Source organism: Falco rusticolus, chromosome 4, assembly GCF_015220075.1.
Source record: "Falco rusticolus isolate bFalRus1 chromosome 4, bFalRus1.pri, whole genome shotgun sequence".
In the NCBI taxonomy this organism is placed as follows: domain Eukaryota; kingdom Metazoa; phylum Chordata; class Aves; order Falconiformes; family Falconidae; genus Falco; species Falco rusticolus.
In genome coordinates this window covers 15254227-15275191 of record NC_051190.1, presented here as the reverse complement: position 1 = coordinate 15275191, position 20965 = coordinate 15254227, and the positions used below count along the sequence as shown (strand labels likewise).

The 20965-nt window shown below is 41.5% G+C and overlaps 1 protein-coding gene across 1 annotated transcript in view; it reads right to left on the bottom strand.

The window, feature by feature from the left end:
• The window catches only part of PTPRG (protein tyrosine phosphatase receptor type G), a 412655-nt gene that overhangs the window by 166194 nt on the left and 225496 nt on the right, over nucleotides 1-20965 (bottom strand). The gene's annotated exons all lie outside the window — the stretch shown is intronic.

The window sequence follows — 20965 nt, the reverse complement described above, 5'->3', positions numbered from 1 at the left end:
TCTTTTTACTTGATGTGTGCCATATTGTTTTAGCTTTTGCTCTTACTTCTGCTTATTTATGATCCTTTTTTGACCAAAATCTCAGTAAGATTTGCTTTAGGGGCATTTTTTTATCTTTTTTTTCCAGGTAGTTGCATGCATAAGCGAACCATTAAAATTGAATCAGTTCAGTGAATCAAACTGAATGACAACACACTAAAATGAGCAGAAACATGCCTAAAGCAACAAGCAGATTACTTATTTTACTTATTTGTAATGTTGCTTTCTTTTTTTCCTCTCCTCTAGTTCTTTTGACGACATACAGAACCGCATATTTTTTTTAAATACGGAGATGAGTTTTAAATCCCGCATGCCATACAGATTTTATAAAGGCAAATGCACAAAGGGAAGATGCACCCACACAAGGTTAAGTTTCGGATGCTGGCCCAGCAGCTTATTTTAAAGCTCATCATCTGGAGGAGGTAACCAGCAAGCACAGGCAAGAGTTCATGAAGATAAACTTCCCGCTCCCAATTTCTCTTGCTCCTATTACATCTGTCTGTCATTTACTCCCACTTTGCTTGTGTTTTAGAGCCTCAAGAACAAAAGTCACCTCTATCACTGATCCTTGTTTTGTACAGTGTGCCAGCTTGGATTAGTCCTTGTTATAGGAGGACAAGAGTTGAGAGAAAAATAACTGAAAATTAGGTTCTCTGCCTTGGAAAGAACAGACCAACAGCCAGCAAACAAGCCAGCACACTTTCTGTTACAGAATGATAAATGTCAGTGCCATGGTCAGAAATTTTCAGTGGTTTTCACTGTTTTAGCTTTTATGCTGAAAGCCAAAACATTAATAAAGCAATTGAAGTAGTAGGCATAGAAGTTCATGAATGTCAGTAGCAAGGTTTCACATATGTCACTTTGCAGTAATAAAAGACTTCATATATAGTGCTAGGACTGGATGTTACTATTTTTATTTTTTATATGAGGAACTAAGGACAGGAATGCAAGCAAATGGAGGAGAAAAATGAAGGTAATTCCAATTAATCATTTCCCCTAGTGACATTTTAATGCATTATTGTTACAATTATTCTAAAACGTCCTCAAAGGATCATCACACCAGCTTTTCCAGACTTCATTTTTCACTGAGTGAAATTTTAACAAGCAGCCTTTCTGTAAAGTTTTCATCTTTGAAGGGGCAAAACCCGTTCATTCCTCTTCCCTTTGTGGAAAATAGAGCTACTACATGCACTGAAATATCAGGTGTGTTAAGTTACAAGGGCCTCTTTTAATTTCCTTATATTTTCACTGGCTTGAGGTTTCCCCTGCTTTGGTTTCTTTCTTATTCACTCCCCAATGACCTTCTTAAATTCTGCAGTTTCAGAAACCAACTTAAAATATGGCAAGACAAAATGTATCAGCCAGGCTGCGGGGGGATGGAGGAGAGGTGGTGTGGGTTTTTAAGCTATAAAGTTACTTTAATATTTTTTCCATTTTACAACATATGAGTAAAATAACCTCCTCTGTCTCAGCATAATTAGTTCCCCAGTCCTGGCATGCCTTAAGAGCCTCGTGTTGTTTGGGGTGCTGTTTGCCAGGGAACACTTAATATTCTCATCTATCACACGAATCAATAAAACGCAACCCTGTTTTTCACAAGGTGGCAGTGTATTAGGAAGAGTCATATGGGCTGAGTTAATTTAAAAGTAATAGACTGAAATTGTCCACATTACTTTTATTGAACTGACAGAGCAGGTCCAGTGCTGCTAAGAAATTAATCCCATTTCACGGAATCACAGAGCAAGGCAGTAAAAGTTACTGGTTTATCTTAAAAAATAATAATAAAAATTAAACTTAAGCTCTGATTTTTACTTCCAGAATATGGGGATTTTTTAAAGACGCTACTCAGGAAATGAACAGGAGAATTAGAGCTATGCCAAATCAACCATATAGCCATTGGGTTAAATTCACATTCACATCAGAAAAAAAGTCTCCCTGTTGATTACCAAAAAGTCAAAGCCTGAAAATTAACTTCAGGCACCTTTGACATGTGAAAGCAAGGAGTGAAGTTCCCATAAATTCCCTTAATCCTCAGCAGGAGAGGGCCTCTTCAGAGGACAAATTTTCCCAAGGACTCAGTGACCCTCGGCAAGGTGTCAGTTATCACTGAATGAAAAGGAAAACCAAATCAGGGCAAAGAGTCCAACGTTATGGATGCTGGTTTGGTCCACCTACCTGAGCTGGTCCGAAAAGGACAGAAAACCAGCAACAACAAACTCTCCCCCAGACAGAGCAGGCAGGATGCTCGGTGCTGCATCCCCTTGGGAGCTTTCTGTGAGCGATGCTAACTCCCCCCCCCCCCCCCCCCCCCCCCCCGCCATCTCCCAGGTCCACTCTGGTTTGTTAACGGTTTTGTACCTTTAACATGTTTTAATGTTTTCTCCTGAACAGACTTTTACAGTGCAGGAGACAGAGGAGGCACTGTGCCAGCGAGAAGCATGGTGAGCACTGCAGGACAGAAGCATTATCAGGATCTGTGTCAGCAAAGCAGATTCCACCTTTGATAATACCTGTTTTGTCATTACTGGACCCTGGATAGGAGGCTACCAGGCAGGAAAGCTTCACTGCAGCATATGGTGATGTGCTCATTACAGCTACATCCCCACACCATGCCCTGAAGCTTCGACCCTTGTTTTCCTGAAAGTTTAGTCCTCAAATTGATAAATTTCCTCAGACGTGAAATTAAAATCTTCAGCACCAAAAATATATTTGCATCCAAGGATACATGTCATTTCTCATACCCTGCTATTTAAATCATTTGACTTTGAGTGAGATATGGGAGAAATTTAAGTTTCAGTACATTTTAGTCTCCATCATGTCAAATTTACAACCCTGGAGTAAATCACACTGCCAAGACAAATGTCTTCACTTAAATCAGATTTGTTGCTTCCTTCCATACTTCAGAACATTAATAAAATTGGAGTTCCAGTTCATAATAATAGTTTCATCTTCACTGTGCCAGGAGAACCACAAGAAGTTCACAGGAACCTTAATTCACCCGCCACATACTCACTTCTCTCGGTTAAGGAATTACAGGCCCTCATTTTTATTAGCCATATGTACGTGTGTGCATCTCACTCAAATTCTTCCAAGCATATCAGCATACACACAGTTGGTCCAGATATACTAAGATTTGATTTAAATGTCTCCTCTAAACACTGTTCTTATCTTCAGACCTCCTGAAGACTGGAGGCGTTAAAAACAACAAAACAGCTCGCTGGGAGAGGGGCAAAGGCACCTGAAAGCAAGCAAAATGGCAGGAATGTTTACAGCTCACTGAAATTACTTTAAATTTCTCCCATAGGTAAAAGAAATTTCTAACAATTGTTTTTCCCTGTCATCTCTCCAATACCTCTTACATCTGCACTCTCAAGAGAACCAAGTCCCTCTTCCATTTCTGGATCTGACGCGCAAATACAGGAGCTGCTACCAACGAGGATTAAAGATCCAGTCCCTCCAGTAAATGCAAAGGACAGGAGCGTTTCATGTTTCCCCATCGCAGCACCACCCTCCGACTCCAGTCAGAGGCCAAGGCACATTGCTTTAGTCTTTCTGCAAGATTAAAAAGCAGACCCCCACGGAGGCACGTGGCGATGAGAGGGGTGGCAACAAGGGCACGAACTGCACTCGCGTGGCAGCAGTTCACAGGGCAGAAATCTCCGTGCATGAAAAAAAGGGTGTCACTTGAAGCTGTTGTTTTCATCCACTGCTTGCCTAATCATTATTCTTAAACCTGAAGACTAACATGGATGGGGCAAGCGACACAAACCTGCCTTTCTAGCACATAATAAGTAACATGAATGCATCTTCCTAATTGCTACCCATCCAAAGCCCCTTTGACACATGTGGCTCTGGCATTACATATGGCTTGTCAAGAGCCCTCCGTAATGGGAGGCACATGTCAGTGGAATGTTGCTGGGAGCTCTGTGTGATTCAAAACGCTTACTGCAGCATTATTACAGTAATCTTTCAGCATGCTTTTACTCCCCAACCTCTCCCCATTTTAACAAAAACAATTCTAAGCCTGTATTAACAACAGGGTTTAATGAAAACCATACATTTCATGATGAGTGTTTGGTCATGCATGGGAGATTTGTTTGGAATCAGGATCACTTCTCTCTAGGAATATGACAAGAGATTAAATCATTAAAAATGTATAGCCTGTAATTAGTTTATCATTGCCAGAATTGCAGGAATATTTTCCAACATAAAACCAATGCCACCAGCAAGAGATCATTTTGAAAGATCAATGTTGCTGAGATATCAGAAAACAAAGTAATTAGGAGACAGCATGCATGCTGTTCTCCTCTGTACTTCTTTTTTTTACATATACATACACACAAACATATATATAAACTGTATTAGCCCCTCCTTATAAATCCAATGGGATGGTTTCTGTAAGTCACAGAAACAATATTAATGATTGTCTTAACTGACATGGTGATGTGACATTATTTTGAAGCACCACCATCTTCTGAGCCTTGAGGATTTATACTAACTGCATATTTCTGGAGAAAGCAGCACAAAGCACCACAAACAGGATCTTCGTATTAGTTAATTATGGCACTGCAATATTTTCACCGGAGGCATTTTAGAAATAAACTGCAGTACAGAGATGCTGTTTGTATTGCAATAGTTAAGGTGGTTTCAGACCATAAATTATAAACCTCATTTTTCAGCGTTTATGACAGGGCTATAAAAAAGGAACCAGCCCCAGCCAGTTTTCTTTTATGACACAAAAAAATTAGCTATTTGAAAGCTATACATTTATGCATGAGTTCAATGGTTTCAAATGATTTTTCCCCTCCCACACGCTCCCACTTTCAGTATGTACAAAGCCATGGCCACATTTGATGGCCGTTCTCCTCTTCCTCCATACTGTGCCCCATCCCCTCAGATGCATTACTGCTTAAAATCAGATTCTTTTGTTTTTCAGTGGGAATTAGCAATCTTATGTGAGTCAGCATCCCTGGACAACTCTCTGCAAGTATTTAGCAAGGAAATATTAAAGCTGTCATTTTCAATATGAGGTTCACAGACCCCTGGGGGACTAATTTAAAGGGGTCTGGAAAAGATAATTAAGAAAAGTCAGTCTACTGTCAGTAGGCTTAAACTCACTGAAAAAGGGCCTACACTTCAGCAGGAATATGTTTAGGAGACTCACAAATAAAAAAAAAGTTCAAACCTGCACTGAAATACTAGATTATTTTTTTCCAAGGAGAATATGAATTTAAAGCAGCATAAATGGTTGATGTCAGCTTCCAGCACAGTTTTATTCAAAAGCAGATGTCAGCCTTATAGGCTCAGAACTTAGATGCAGCAGCCATAGCAGCATGTGCCAGCAGCCTTCAGATGCCACCTCTGCCTCTGAGAGGACCGGTGAATTTTCACCATACCCACTCCTCCACTGCCAAGGTCACCACTTCACCAAGCTGTCACCGAGCACTCCACCTCCTGCTTGTATATACGATCAAGCAGAGGTAAACATCTCAGCTTAACACCCTTCTGAACTGAAATGGAGTTACTTTCTGGATCTCAGTTGCTTTGGAGTTACATATCAGAGGAAGAAAATGTCCTCCACTTTTAATAAAAAACAGACTCTGTCCATGTCTCATCTCAGCCACCCTTTGTCCCTTTGGAGTCTGGCGGGACAGGCTGCCTGGGAGAGATCTTTCTCTTTTTAGATACTTGTTTGCACAAGAGAGCTAAGCTATGAACACAAATAGTGGGTTTTCTTCTTATGTGCCAAAACCCAAACCAAAGTGGTACACAGTGCCAGAAGCTGAGATCAGGCTCCTTCTGGACTAACAGTTGTGTTGATGCTTGTGGGCTTGACTTTCAGGAACTGAGGAAGCCACTATGTATTGACCTGAAAGGCTTTGGAGCTACGTGCCAAGTCACTTTGCAAATGGGGCACAAGATCCTAAGTCACTTTATGCTTTTTTTTAATTGTTTTTCCCACTGCTCATTAATATTGCCAAAGAGCTCTATGATATTCAGTTGGAAAGCTTTACAAATGCAAAATGTTCTAAGATAATCAAGTAAGTCTTCTAGCATACAGTTTGGTTTTATGTGTTTTTCATGCTCATAGTGCCGAACCGCTCTAGGCAACAATTAGTTTGTAAAAGATAATATAGTAGGTAACAGTAAAAATATAATAATTTTTCCTGACCCAAAAGCTTCAGAGATCTAAAGAAAACCAGTTCAGCTGACAGCCTGGAAATCCTTTCCTGCTGAACTGGGATGAAACGTAATAGTCTTTCTTCCTTGCAGTTACACTTTCACTGCTAAGTACTCCTTCAGTCGTGGCCTAATCCTGGCTGCCATTAGGTACTCACCCCCAGGGGTGCAACCATCGAGCCTGGCCAGCCAGCTGCCCAACACAGCTTCCTAGTGTGATGGTAGAACACTACCGAAACAGCATCAGGGTAGGTAAAGGTTGTATCCTCACCTTGCAACAAGTAAGCAACCATGCTTGATTGTCTTACTTGCCTCTCTGTCAATGGAGACCGTGAAGACCCCTGAAAGGCTTTTCTGTTTGGGTTATGCATTCCAGAATTTGGCACGTACAGTGGTGCCAGTCCCGGTGGGCACAGCAGTGCCCTCCCTCTCCATCCTGTTGGTCCCTGCGCTCAGCAGAGCTCTGCAAGAAAAGGTGCTGGGCAGATATTGGGGGAATCAGCTTATTTTTAGCAGCCACATCTCTGCTCCCGCTCCCTCAGCAGGTTACCTGAGATAATAATGCCCATGTTTACGAGGATATTTCTAACGGGAATAACTGAATCCATTAGTCAACTTGTGAAAACATTTGCAGTTAAAAAAGAAAAAAAAAAAAATCACGCTCAGCAAGAAAATCTTCCTCCCTGTTGTGGCAAATGCACAACTGCTATTAACCCCAATGAGAGTCACACGCTTTGAGAACAGCGAATCCCTGAGCGTTTGGCTACAGCAACACCCTGTTGCTGTACAGAAATACAAAACTATAGAAACAGTAAAACTTACAACCCAGGCTGGTACAGATATGTGTCACCAAGACTTTCTAGTCTAGTCTCTGCATAAACATCCTTGATTTATATATTTTATATATATATATGTATGTATACATATATAACAGAGAGAATGTGGAGCAAAATCACTTATCAGGTATCAGTTACAACTTCTTGAAAGGGATATGACATCTCTGTTTGAACCACACTAAGTACTTTAAATCGAGATATCGAAACCTCTTCAACATCATTAACCTGGACTGAAAATAATCAATAAATAATCATTTTGCGTGTAAGTATGAAAGGCAAATGTCTGATACATTTATTGTGAAACCCCTTTCTGTACTAATGGTTGCCATAACCTAAGGGATCGATTCCATTATGGATATTTACACAGTGACCTATTAGGAATACACGGAAGTATCATTTTTTACATTGATTATCCATCCTTAAAACAGATAGTAATGTATACTTAAATGCATAGATTGCAAAAATAATTTTTAACCTTTATTACATACTCTTTGTTGAAAAGGAAATCGTTTGAGCATCATGGTACGAAGGACACAATTTCAATTTGTGTCTTAAGAGCAGTGGGCAATTATGAATGCATGTAAGAAAAAAACCCCACAAAACACCAAACCATCTCTTATTTGTAATAGTTGGGCAAGGGAGTTACCCAGAACACAAACGTTTCTAATCTGAACCCAAGCAAACAATACAGACATTGCTGGGGAACCAGAAAATAAACACACATTAAACTTTTACAAATTGCATTGCTGTTTGGAAACGCCTGAAGCAAAATCCCCCTTCTGAACAGCTCCAACAGAAACCAGCGTAAACTCTAATAAATATGCTTGATGCTGGAGGCAGCGCGTTTTAATTCGACAGACTTGTCCCGTGTCCAGTTTCCACAGTAAATAGCAGGGCTACTGGGGAGATAACTGCAAATCCAAGCATGAGCCACACAAACAGCCTAAAGGTCACACAGAAAGGCACCCGAGGGAGACCACCTGCAGCTACAGCCGGCTGCCACCCCATGCCACAGAGCCTGCCCGCTCTACCGCACCCATCATCTGTGCCACCAGTGAAAGGAAAAACCTCTGCTTTCTGCTCCATGTTGAGGGGGAAAATCTGTGGCTCCCAGGACCAGCTGGGAAAGAGCAGCTGGGAACTGGAGTAAGGCAGCTGTAAAGGGCTCCTGGTGAGTCAAAGGCTGCCTCGGCCCCGATGCTCCCCACCCAGAGAGGGAAGCAGTGATGAAATACTGTGGCCCCGCTGAGGGGACATAAAACATTACAGACCTGACGATGACGATCACTGCTATCTGGGCATAGCTGGGAAAAATGGAGAGAGTTTAACCTGGGACAGCAGGTCCTCTGTAAAAGTGAGGTCTGGTTGTCTTCAGGTTAGTTTTACAGCCAAAGAGGACAAATGGCTTCTTTTATTTGGCAGTAACTCTGTGTAGAGCTCTCGCCAGGAAAAGAGAAGGAAAAATAAACTAAAGACTCCCAATACATTTAAAACAGGCTGTCACTAGGTTGAACCAAGCCCCAAAGAAGGCACGTAGTACCCGCTCTTAGCAAATTCACTTACTGATTATCAAATCAATTTAACGATTTGCCAAAGTGCCCATCATCCCTCAAGGCCGCTGCCACACCTGTCAACAAAAACCAGGCGCTGGCTCCTCTCTTAAGGACATAACACGTGTCAAATTGAAGGTCCTATTCAAATTACAGCCTCCTGCCAGTTCTGATCTCCTCTTCCATCTTTCACGCCATAATCTGCTTAAAATGAACAAAATCCCACCGGTTTTGAAAGTGCTAAACTTTCCCCCTCACAGTGAGGCCGGCAGCACGGTGGCGGCGGGGATGGCACCGGCCCCTCAGGCTGCTGCGGGAAAGCGCCCATCGATACCGAGACAGAGGTACGAGTCATTTCTCCCGGGTGCTCAGAGGGCAGTCACTGTTCTCTCCGGTTTTATCAGAAAAAAGGATTTCTTTGTCGTTGATGTTGTTAGATAAATAGGTGTTTTTCAGCATGAGCTTCTCCCTTGCTAGAGACAGAACACATAGGTGGTGCAATCACAGAAACAATACTGCCCTGCTGCACGTCTCCTGACCTTCACAGCAGCGCTTACTAAAAAGAAAATTTTCAGTCCCATTTAAATTCTTTCAAAATGCATATGTTTGGGGGTATCTGGTGAGTCTATAACAAAGGAAACGGATCGAAATCTCTCGCCGTACTTACATACGGGGTTCTTATCTGCATAAGCATTATTTCAAGCATGCACATGCTATTTCTGTGTCCTGGGGTGTGCATCACAATCCCACAAATAATTCCCCACAACGTGAAGAGATGTGGACCAGCAAGATACACTACCAGAAAGAAGCAGCATTAGGTTTAACCCAGTGACATTCTGGCATTATCAGCCGTGTGAGAGCCTGGGCAGAATCTCAATCTACAAAAGCAAAATCTCAGCTGTGCCCAGCTCCCCCTCCTCTCCTCACCATGAGGTCTGCAGAGCCAGCACCACAGAAGCTTTATGTTTGAAATACCTCTTGCACAAAATGCCGTGCCATTGTAAGCACTGCAAACTCTCAAACCTGTTCTCTGTGAGGCCCCATTTTAATCTTTTGAGCATCCTTTCTTTTTAAAGCATAAGCAGATTAAGTTTACTGAGCATCCTTCTTCAGCAATCATGGCAGATGCATTAAAATACAGTAAATGAAGAAGGGCCAAGAGACTGTAATGAATGCATTATCTCAAATCCCAGATTGCTACAACTTTACAGAAGTAAAGAAATGAACCTAAGAACACACTTTAAATACTGTTTCAAGGATAAAGTATTGATGTATTGATCTTATGAGTGCTATTATCAGATGGCTATCTCTGGGTGTCAGGTGAATCCATTCACTGCTAGAAAGACAAGCCAGGCTGTCAAGGCCTGAAAATTATCCTTGTTAATTATTTCTCTCTTACTGCCCTTTTGCAGTTCCAGCTTCTGACCGCTGCCAAACTACTCCTTGCAGTGTTACCAAAATGTTTTCCACTTTTATCTTGATCATGATGGGAAAAAATCTGAACTAACTCTGCTAATAATACAGCAATATTAAGTCAGAGATCGCATCTGGATGTTTTGCTTCCTCAGGTGTTAAGCGGGCTAAAACATTTTGCTAGGAAGTGTTCTTTGAAATGACAGTTTGCTTTTCTTCTACAGAAAACATTAATTTCCTCTTATACGGTCTCACCCTTCAAACTCCTCAGAGCTGAGCCCCAAACTTCAGCTTTCATGTTTCATGTATATTTCATATTTCTTTTTTTTTTAAATAGACCAACACAACAGCTATTGGAGCTGCAAGCATCCAGAAATTGTTGGTTTAAGTTTCTTGAAAAACTAACTTTTAAGATTTGAATCCTGTACCCTGGAAATACAGCAACTGCTTTCCAGGCTGTGCCCCGTAAGGGGACAGGCAGCGCAGCGCACACATCCCCTATACTACAAAGGGAAGAGGAACAGGAACGTTGTATCAGAGGCAACATAAGCAACATCCTTTTTTAGTTTTGACCAATTTTGGGTCTTGGTCTTGCTACTACTAAACTGTCTGATAAATCACCATATGGTTCAGTGGGAGGGCTAACAGGCCTTTCATAAATGGTATGCCAGCAACAACAGCATGTAGCTTTCAGCATTACTTAGTAAACAGCATGTGGTTTAACATCACTGACTGATATGATTGAAGTTATTTACTTTGGGTATTTCCTGGAGGCAAGGGCCCCTCAAATTTTTCCTAGTTAAATGGGGAGCAAAGGGAATATTAGATGAGGTTGAGGAGAAACACATGACTGGTTTTGAGGATGGGTGACTCCATTTATGTTCAGGAAATAACAGGCTTTACTTTTACTCTCTTGAAATTTAATCTTTTGAATGCAGCTCATTAAGTGAGTGGTCACATTCCTGCCTCCCGGACAGAATAAGACCTCTCAAGCAACGAATTTCAAATTAATCTTTTTTAAAACCGCCTTGTTATATCTCCAATCTCCTATTTTGAAGTGGATGTAATGACATTTCTTTTTCTTAGGGCCTATTATGGTCCTACCTGGTATGTGCCAACACAAGACTTAATGTGTCACTCTCAGCATTCCACCTTCTCCTCAAGAACACTCACCTGCTCTAAGAGGATCTAGACCTTAGAGAAAGGAGAATAGAATTTCCCACTAGCCAAGATTGATGAAAAACTAAAGAAGTTTCCTCCTCTTTTCGAATGACTTTTGTAATTTTGACTACCCATCTGTGGGTAGTTTTGCATTTTCAGAAGTTGAATCTGCTACTGTTTGAAAACATTTGAGCACTGCATACAGGCATTGGGTACTGAATTTATCTTATTTGTAGGTACTACCATCCTGAAGGAACGGAAAGGCTTGATGTAGGAACAAAAATCAACTAAGATCACCTTACAGCAATCCAGTTAAGGTAAAGAGCAAACACAAGCGGTGTTGCAGGCATGAACTTCAAAACACAGAATGTAGTTAAAGCTCTATAAAGACAAAAATGACAAAATTCTAATCCGTCCCTGACATGATCAAATCCCAAAGATCTCTCCCTGTCCATAACAAATGTGTGACAGATCTTGTGCTAATGCATATTTTTATACTCAAGTTACTGCCTGAGAAGTGCAAGGTTGCCTCACCACCCTTGATTTTGCGTCTGAGAGTCTGTTCAAAAATCAGATTTGCCCCCAGTCCCAGGGAAGAATGATTCATCCTTAAATTATTAAGGAGACACTTTCAATCTTCTTTTCCTGGACAATTAACAGTCCCCTCTGGAGAAACTAACGCTCTTTTGGCAGAGCAGGTGCCATTTTCTGTGCTTGAACAAACTATTAACAAACTGTTAGCCCACTGCAGGGGGAAAAGCTTTTTCCTACTCAGTAATGCTATTTCTAATTCTGGTGGGAAGCCAAAATTTGTATTTCTTGCACATGTGTAGATCGGGAGCTATGTTTTATAAAAAAAAAAAAATAAATATATATCTCCTGAATGGTCAATGGACAACAATATCCCAGCCCTCTTTGAAGGATAAGATTACAAAGGCTTTCCTGCCCGGGCAGGGAGCGCGCTGCAGGCAGCTGCAGGCAGGAAACAGGGGGCTGTGCTTTCCTGGAAATAGGAGCCCGCTTTGCCTCCCCCCTGGAGCCAGAGGAGAAAGGAAAGCTCCCTCTGAGGACAGCCAGCTTAGATGGGATGGTGATAGAAAAAGACATTATTGGCCTTTGGAGGCATGTGCTGAAAAGCCCAACTAATTAGACAACACAGAATTTTGCTTAATAAGCTGGGTAGAAAAATAGGGAGCAGGAGGACACATGTATTCAGGGAACGACTATTTTCCCCGGATTGTTTTTTCTTTACAGAAAGATGAGTGCTGCGTGTCTCAAACCATAAGCAAACGCATACCTTTTTTTCTCATTTTCAACCACTTGATTGTTATTTCATTTCTACCAGACGGCAAACTCTTGCTGCATTTTAGATCCTTTTTCAACTTTAGTTAACCTTCCCATCCTGTCTGGAAATACAATGCCTGCGAACTGCGGAAATAACAGGGACTACACTCATATTGCTGCCTGATCTCTTACATCATGTGAAGCTTTATCATAGTAAAAACAAAGCAATTCACCCCTGCAAAGCCTGTGGTTATAGCAGCAGCAGCATTGCTGTATCCCAGAGCAGGAATTCCACTGGGGCAGGCACTGCACAAACCCAGCAAAGAGACACGCTTTGTCCCAAAGGGCTTTTAAACTCAATATAAGAGACAGCAGAGGCATTCAGGTGGGAGGGCAAGAATGTAAACATGATACTACTGATCAAGCACAGTCCACAGTGAATGTATTTGACAGCCTGTCTCCCCCTAGAATTAAAAAGCCTTTCAGTGACCTGCATTATGAAATCGATTTTAATGAAAACCTTTTTGGACACACGAATAACCAAACAAGAAGCTACATCCTTCTTTCTGGTTTACACAAGCTTTTGCTCATCATCCTTTAGAAACCACTTATGTAACATGTGATAAAAGGGGGGGGGGGGGGATTAAAACCTGAATAAATGTACTTTTTCTAACTGCAAAAAAACATATCTAACTTAATTTATTCTCTTGGCATTAAATTATAGCAACTGTTTAGAATTCTTCAGAAAAAATACCCACCTAAAAACCAAAAATGCAATCAGTAAAGCAGCAGCATAATAGACAATTCAAATATTTTCATGCTTGCTGCCTTAAATCATGATTAACATTGGTGAAATCTATATTCACTGTTGAGACCCAGTGAAATGACTTCCATGGGAAATACTGCCCAACAAGCTACCAACAAGCCCATTAACCACATTAAGGTTTTGTTTTGATTTTTTCCATGCCAAGGAAACATTATCACTTCTTAACACATTTGTGCAATGTTTCTTTTTATTTCTCCCCCCGCAACGTTATCCATCTTTGTTATTTGCAGAGGGCCTATTGGAATAACTACGAAGGGTCATACATCTCCAGGGGAAGATGCCCCAAAGTCCTAGCACTGTTAGACTTGCCTGACAGAATGGGGCAGTGCTGAGCACTGGTCAGACTTCACGTGTTTCTAACCAGTGTCCCAGGACCCTTGAGTACAGCCGACCTGGTGCAGTATGGCATTGCAAACACACCTGACCTGCGTGCTCGGTGCACCCCTCCACGTGCTCAGAGCCCTCAGCCCAGAGACACTCGACTGACCTGCAAGGCACCTCTCTGTAAGCCTCACGCACCTCATGGCTGTGCATTTGACTCTGAAAAAAAAAAATCCTTCCTGCACCTAAGTTCCCAAACTTAAAAAGCTAGGAGCAATGTCGGAAAACCCAGCTCCTTGTTTAAGCCTGAGGTGGCCGTTTCCACTGAGAGCAATAGAATAACCCTCTAACAACTGCAGAGTTTCTTTCTGCAGCGTTACTGGAGCCCCCGTATCCAGCCACACTAAATGAAGGGGTGCTTCTGTCCAAGATGTATCTGCACAGAGGGATGCTGAGGTTCAGCTGACTCCTTGCCTCACCTCTAACCTGGCTTATAAAGCTTCCACCACAGCCTCCCTGCCTGAACTCACCTCCCACCAGCACTGCTGAGGGAAGGAGGCCGACATGGACATGTCAGAGGAGAGGTCCTGTCAAACGTCCCTTTGAGTCTATCAAAGCCTTAGCCTGGACCTTACAGCTAAGGCTAAACGAAGCCCCCTCCTCATAATAAAACACACTTTACCTTGCAGAAGCCTGCAAGATACTCTAACGTGGTAGCTTCCTAACATGCTGAAGCAGCAGCAATAGCTATATCCTGCTGTCCTCTTCCTTCTCCTTACATAATCAAGTCGCTATACCAGAAGATCAGAATTTAGCAAACTCCCATAGATACTTTTTTTCCCTTTTTTTGCCACATTGAGTGCCCACGGTGAATACCAATAAATCCAAGGGCCTAAGTACCCAGTAAGCTCAGCACGTAAAGCTCACCTTTACAACTGGGGAGAGACAGTCCCATTTTTCTAACTCAGACAATCCCACATTTCAAGTAACAATCCTATTGAATCTGCTACCTTTCATTAAAGTAGCTCTTACAACTCTGTCAAAATCTCCAACCTTTGTATTGATTTTTTTCTCCTATTCAAAATAACTCTCCTTTACAACAAGAACTAGCTGTCAGCCTCTTATCTCTTATTTGCACCCCATCTGATCCTCCTTCTCCTTGTCAGTCTTTCCAGACTCCAATTAATCATGTAGAAAATCAGGGATTTATGTTAAGAGAAATGTACAACTCTTAGCTCATCATTAACATACTGTAATTGCACTGTAGTGCTACTGCCTCTGACCTTTGCAACTAGACAGTGGAAATCCTTTGGGGAAAGCAGGACATTCCCAGCCAACGTAAAAAGAGTTATATCTGGTTTGTGTTACTGGATAGTTATTTCAGAATAAAACTCGGGATGCACTGTAGCATTCGTTAACTCACTCCAGAAACTACTGGGGCCTGGCAGGCCACAGGAAGATGCTGCCATAAAACCAAACTGCTGTTACATCCCTAAATTTTGTTTGGGTCTCTACACAAACAGTCCCAAGATATGCTAACCCCTCCACTAAACATATTTTAATTTCAGACCATCCTCTCATGTTTCTACTTAATTATCATGGGGCATTCACAGAAAAGATCAGCCAGATGGAGACTAAATATTTCACTACTACAAGATGAAGCATTCTGCACTAAAATGGAACCTTGATTGCAATAGTCATTAATTAAAGTCTCAACTGATTCTCCTGTCAGTATATGGGAGGCACTAAAGACAACTGCGAGGAGACAGTGTATCAGCTGCACTAAGGAAAACAAAACAGTAAACCAGACTGTTCTAAGATGACGTTTAACTTGCACTGCTCGTGGTCTTTACAGTGCATCATGACAGAAACTCAGCCATGTGTTCAATATATCCATCCATTTTATGTTTTAAAATTATGACATGCTGCTTTCCTGACGATGAGAAACCCGAACAAATTTTAAAAGCAGTGAAGAGCAAAGAGGAGTAAAGTCTGAAGAGCAAAGAGGAGTAAAGTCTGGAGACTCCTGGATTAAAATCTTACTTTACTGGAAAAAAGACAGAGCAGCAGTTCTGGCTTTTTAGCATCTTGTATTTTTAGAGTATTTTATGGCTATCCAGACCCCTGAACACTGTGGGGAAAGGGAGACAGAAGAAGGTAAGAAAACAGACCGAAAAAACCATGCTAAGTGTCACCTGGGAGGGGAGAGAAAAATAAAAAAAAAAAAAAAAAATTAAATGTGAAAATCCCCAGACCACCTCCTTGTCTGAATGATTAAGTCAGGGGTGTTGTAAGAGATGTAGATGGAATAAGCAAAGCATGCTGAATTCCCTGGATGCTCTACAGCACAGACAGCAGGAGTATGGATCCAAACTCTCACTCAGAGTTCCATCAGCACATCTCCCATCAAAGTTACTGGGAGATCGAAGTACCCCCTGTAACTGTGGATTTGATCCTTGGAGGGAGTATTACAGTAACATTACTTCAGACAGAGTCTCTCACTGATATATATTCCCAATGATCCTCCTTAGGTTCCTCCATCATTTATTGACTTCTACTTTGCCACATCCTGCCAGATGGAGGCAAGGAAATTTGAAGAGCAACTAGTAAATGAAATATAAGGAAATAAACCCAACACTAGGTCCCTCTTTCACAATTAGTTTTCACTTGTGCTTGAAGCCAATACCAGAGATCTTTGCAAAATTACAATTACCAGATATGCTGGATGCCAGAAATAATAAACCCAGCTGCAACACAGCAACATAGGGTGTTAGTGCTCTCCTGTATATCAAGAAAATACTGTGATACATTCACCTTCTAATGTCAAAAAGCAAGCACAAATCTAAACAGACTTACAAATGCACCAAGAGTAAAACTAAAGAACAGAAAAGGCTTCAATTCTAACATTAAAAAGCAAATATCCCCTGCAATCAACAGATGGACAAAAGGTTGGACATATACTGTAAATGACTCCATCTAACATTCAGGATAAACCAAAAACATTAACTAGTCTCAGTTTATTCCCTGTAGTAAAGGGTTCTATGCACTGGATAACACACATTTCTTCTCCATTAATGACATTGATTGTCTTCTGCTTATGATAATATACAACAGAATTTACATGGCCTAACGAGAGGTAACATAGCACACTGATAAACTTTGGCAAGGAGATCTGAGCATTCAAATCAGAGCAACTAGCTGCAGATCTAGACCACGCCAAAGTTAGTATGTATATTCAAAGGGAAAAGAAGAAAATCAAAGAAGCAGCAAGAACAAAGACACCATTAGAACCTGGAAAGTCTTCTAAGAAGAACACCTAAAGAAGAGCAAGAATTGTTAATGCAAATGATTGTTTTGTAATAATAATTTAGTAAAATGAATCTACGAACATAACATAGAAGCTCATTAATCGACATAAAAGGGTGTTAGCTCTTCATTTTCTGCTGGGATGATTTGTGGGTTTTTTGTTTGGTTTTTTTTTTTGTGGTTTTTTTTTGGGGGGGGTGGGATTGGATTTTTATTTTATTTTTTTTTAAATGAAGAACTCGAGATCTCCAAAAACATGCATGTTGGCACTTGTGGGTACAAAATCACATTGCTATTTCAGAAGCGAAGTTGATGTTCCTATTACCAATTTGGCCTAGACAGTGCAAGTTTGTTCATGTAAGATTAAAGGGATGAGGTCTCTATGGCATATTGCAGTATGGTCCTTGGAATAAGATTCTCATTTACTAAATAAATTACTGTATAGTACTGTATAATGGTGTTCACATTATAACTGACAATTAGCGCCATTAAAGAGAAAGCTCATAAACAGCCAAAGCTCACATCAAATTAACACAGTCATGATTAAAATCACTCTTCTGATTTCTGCTCTTCACAGAAATAATCAGCATTTTACATAAAAATGAGTATGAAGCAGCTAAAAAAAAAAAAAAAATCAGTTATGCTGGGACGGTGGTACTGAGCTCCACCAGCACAGCACTACCACGTCAGCAGTTTGCCTGCCTATGAAATATTAAGCGCCGGGTCTCCCTCCTAGCAGGCAGCCCGCATGGTGTTCCCTGCCTGCCGCAAGCTCTGCACCGGCAGGGCTGCTAACCGGTGCCGTGACACTGGAGATTAAAGCACTGCAATTACTCCTCTTGGCTCTAATGAGGGGAACCTGGGTTCTCTCCTGGCCTGAGGGAAGCTCATCTTTTTAATTTTAATTTTGTCACTTCACCATTTAAATGGTTTCTAGCATTTGCATGTTCATTTATACTGCCGTGACTTCAGAAAGAAAAAGAAAAACCTGAGTAATTATAGTGGAGAAGAACAATAACAAAATACAAAGGAGTCAGCAATTCATTAAAATTTGGAGAATGCAATGTTAAAACCTTTTCTTAAAGAAAAAAGGAGAGAGACTTTTTCTAAACTGGCACAGAGCCCATGCCCTCATTAGGATTTGCACTCCACTCACACAGACACACTAATGGTATCACTTTACTCTTTAGCACCACAGCACTAGTGCCTGGCCTCACCCAGATGATGGTGCTAAAAAGGCAAGAAGGAGGGGGGAAAAGAAACTTCAGGCCCATGCTGACCAGGCCTGGTATCAAACTGGAATCTTACTGTGGATGAAAGTTTGAGGCATGTGGGCATCTCTGTTCATGAATGTTACTGCAAAGACAGCCAAGCTCATAAAGGCTTCTTAAGGCTCAAGTATCACCAAGGAAAATCTAATCAATAAATAAGCAATCAGGACCACATAATGAAAGAACACCATTATGTATGTCCATGGTTTGAAAAGGAATCACGATACGCTACATATGCATGAAAGTAGTGCAAGATAATATGCCTTTGATCCAACATGCCTTTAAAGCAGGAAACAAAAGGATGTTCTCATATATCTTACCAAGTAATTTAACATATAAATCACAAAAAAATATGATCCAGATGGGCTTCAATGAAGGAAACCAATTAACGTAGACAGCCTTACCATCTGACACTTTAGTTGTAATAATAAAAACGAAACAACATGGTCAAACAATAATGCTCTGTATTATATCTGACGTTTGTAATTAGTTTCTGCATCCTCTTCAAGAAAAAAAGACTATCAGCAAGCACTTTGTTTCCCAGAGGAAAAAACATCTAAACTTCATGCGCTCAGAGCATAGCCTATGGATGAAACTGATCTATCTGCATTCCCTTGGGATGTGCTCTGGAACTAATGGGTTTTGCATAGTCCACATCTGGTTGCACAATTAGATTCAGAAAATGCTTCCTTTCAGCTGCATCACCACTGTAACTGCTGCAGACCTGGAATACCAATATCTACATGCTCCTTAAAAGCTTTACCTATGTCCATGGGCTCAGAATAACCAGAATGATTTGGGCTTTGCTTTCTGTAGGATAGGATTTTGGTTTTTTCCTTTCCACAGCCTTCCTAGAAATGCCAGTTCTCAAATGAAGTACAGTATTTCTGGCACAGACCTCCCAGCATCAGGCAATTAGGGTTGCATCAGACAGTTGCAAGCTGAACTACAATTAGCATTACAAATTAAAAGCTCCACCATGAATACATGTACAGTTACTGTTTGAGACATCTAATCCCAACTATGAGGATTGTTGTTGCATGTGTCGGCAAGAAGGACTCAGTGTCATCACCTTAGACTATTCAAAATCCACCCATGAAAATCCTTTTTAGCACATGTTTGGAATGAAATTTGGAGTTCTTGTGTAGGAGGGTAGATAGCATCACAATGGGGAAAGGCTCAGTTTGAAAAGTGTTCTTCCTTTACAAAATAGTAAAGGAAGGGCAGTAGGAATTCTGCTAATGCCATCGTACCCAGGAAAGCCAGAGAACAGAGGTTTGTGTCATTGCAAGGAATACAAATAACTTGGAAAACTACATTTTTATTATTAGGATTAACACTGAACCCATGTGATGCAGCAACTTATTTTGCACAGCATTAATAAAAAACTGACCTAAATTGTGAAAGGCAGTCTCTCTTCCCCACACACACCCACTCTTCAATTTTAAAGTAGAAAAAAATAGTATTCCAAGAATACTAAATTCTTGGAATACTAAAAAAAAAAATAATAAAGAAAATGAAGAATATTTAAACCAAAGGAAAATTATTTCTTAGGAATTTCCTTTTTTCCAAACTAAAATAGCTTCCATTCATCAAGCCAGCATCAAATAGACCTGGCATTATAAGAAAGGGTTTGTGAAGTGGAAATACTATTTCTGACACAAACAAGAAGGCCCAGGCTCCTTTACCAGCTCCACTCCCTGAAATTTCAAAAGGGGAGTTGACTGATTCCATAGATTTCCTGAGTGCTCCTTCTGCCACCCAGAAATAAGTTTACACATACCAGTATTGCCAACTGAGACAGACAGGGCAGCAGGACAACGCCTGGGCCTTTCTCTATGCGTTCAGGAGTGGCTCCACATGAGAAATCACAGCTACCTCAAGCCAGAAGCTGTTGCAGCAGCTCATTAAAAAGGTGATAAAAAAATCTGTGCCTCTCAGAACATCCACCATGCAGGTTCTGAATTGGGAGACAACAAATGGCTTCTAATTCTCATGGGATGGGGCAGCTGGAGCAAGAAGCTGGAAGTTGGAGGTTTTGGTCATACAGCAGAACCTATTACAATGTCCCTTTGATCTTTGGAAGTCCCTTTCCACCTCCTGAAAAATGTGACGTGGCTAAAGCCACATGGGACGAATTACGGCAAGCTGGAGGCTGAATCAAATTCTTGCAAGACCCAGCTCACAAGCCAACCATTTCTGCCCACACATGAGCCTTATGGGCAAGCGCAGCCCCCCACGACCCGCCACATCCACATGCCAGGCTCTGAAAGTGCTTATCTGCCTACCCACAGGCAAAGGTAATCCCAGATAACATCTGTTTTATCTCACCATGGAAAACCTTGACTATAGAGTAGAAAGTATCAACAAACTCTATTGACACAGAAAACACTGCACTGACGACAGAGCGACCTAGGACTATTAGCCACCAGCCAAGACCCAACTGCTCCTCTACAGCAGTAGGAGTCCACGGCGCTAGGGCCCTGCCTGCCACCTGAAGGCACGTCCTTGTGGCCAGCTGCAGCCCGTGGCCCAGTGCCATGAACGTGGCCGCGTTATGCAGGGTGCTGGCTCCCGCTGCGGCACGGCACTGTGTGATAGCTGGGCAGCTGTCAGAGCAGGGCTGGCCCTGGCCCAGCAAACGCACGGCTGTTTGCACAAATCCATGTAGACGCCCTGTTAGTACAAGGCAAGGGACCGTGGCTGACTACAGGTAGGGAGAAGGCCATACGTGTGCAAGGAAGCAATACCAATGAAAAACAGTGGTTTCAGCACAAC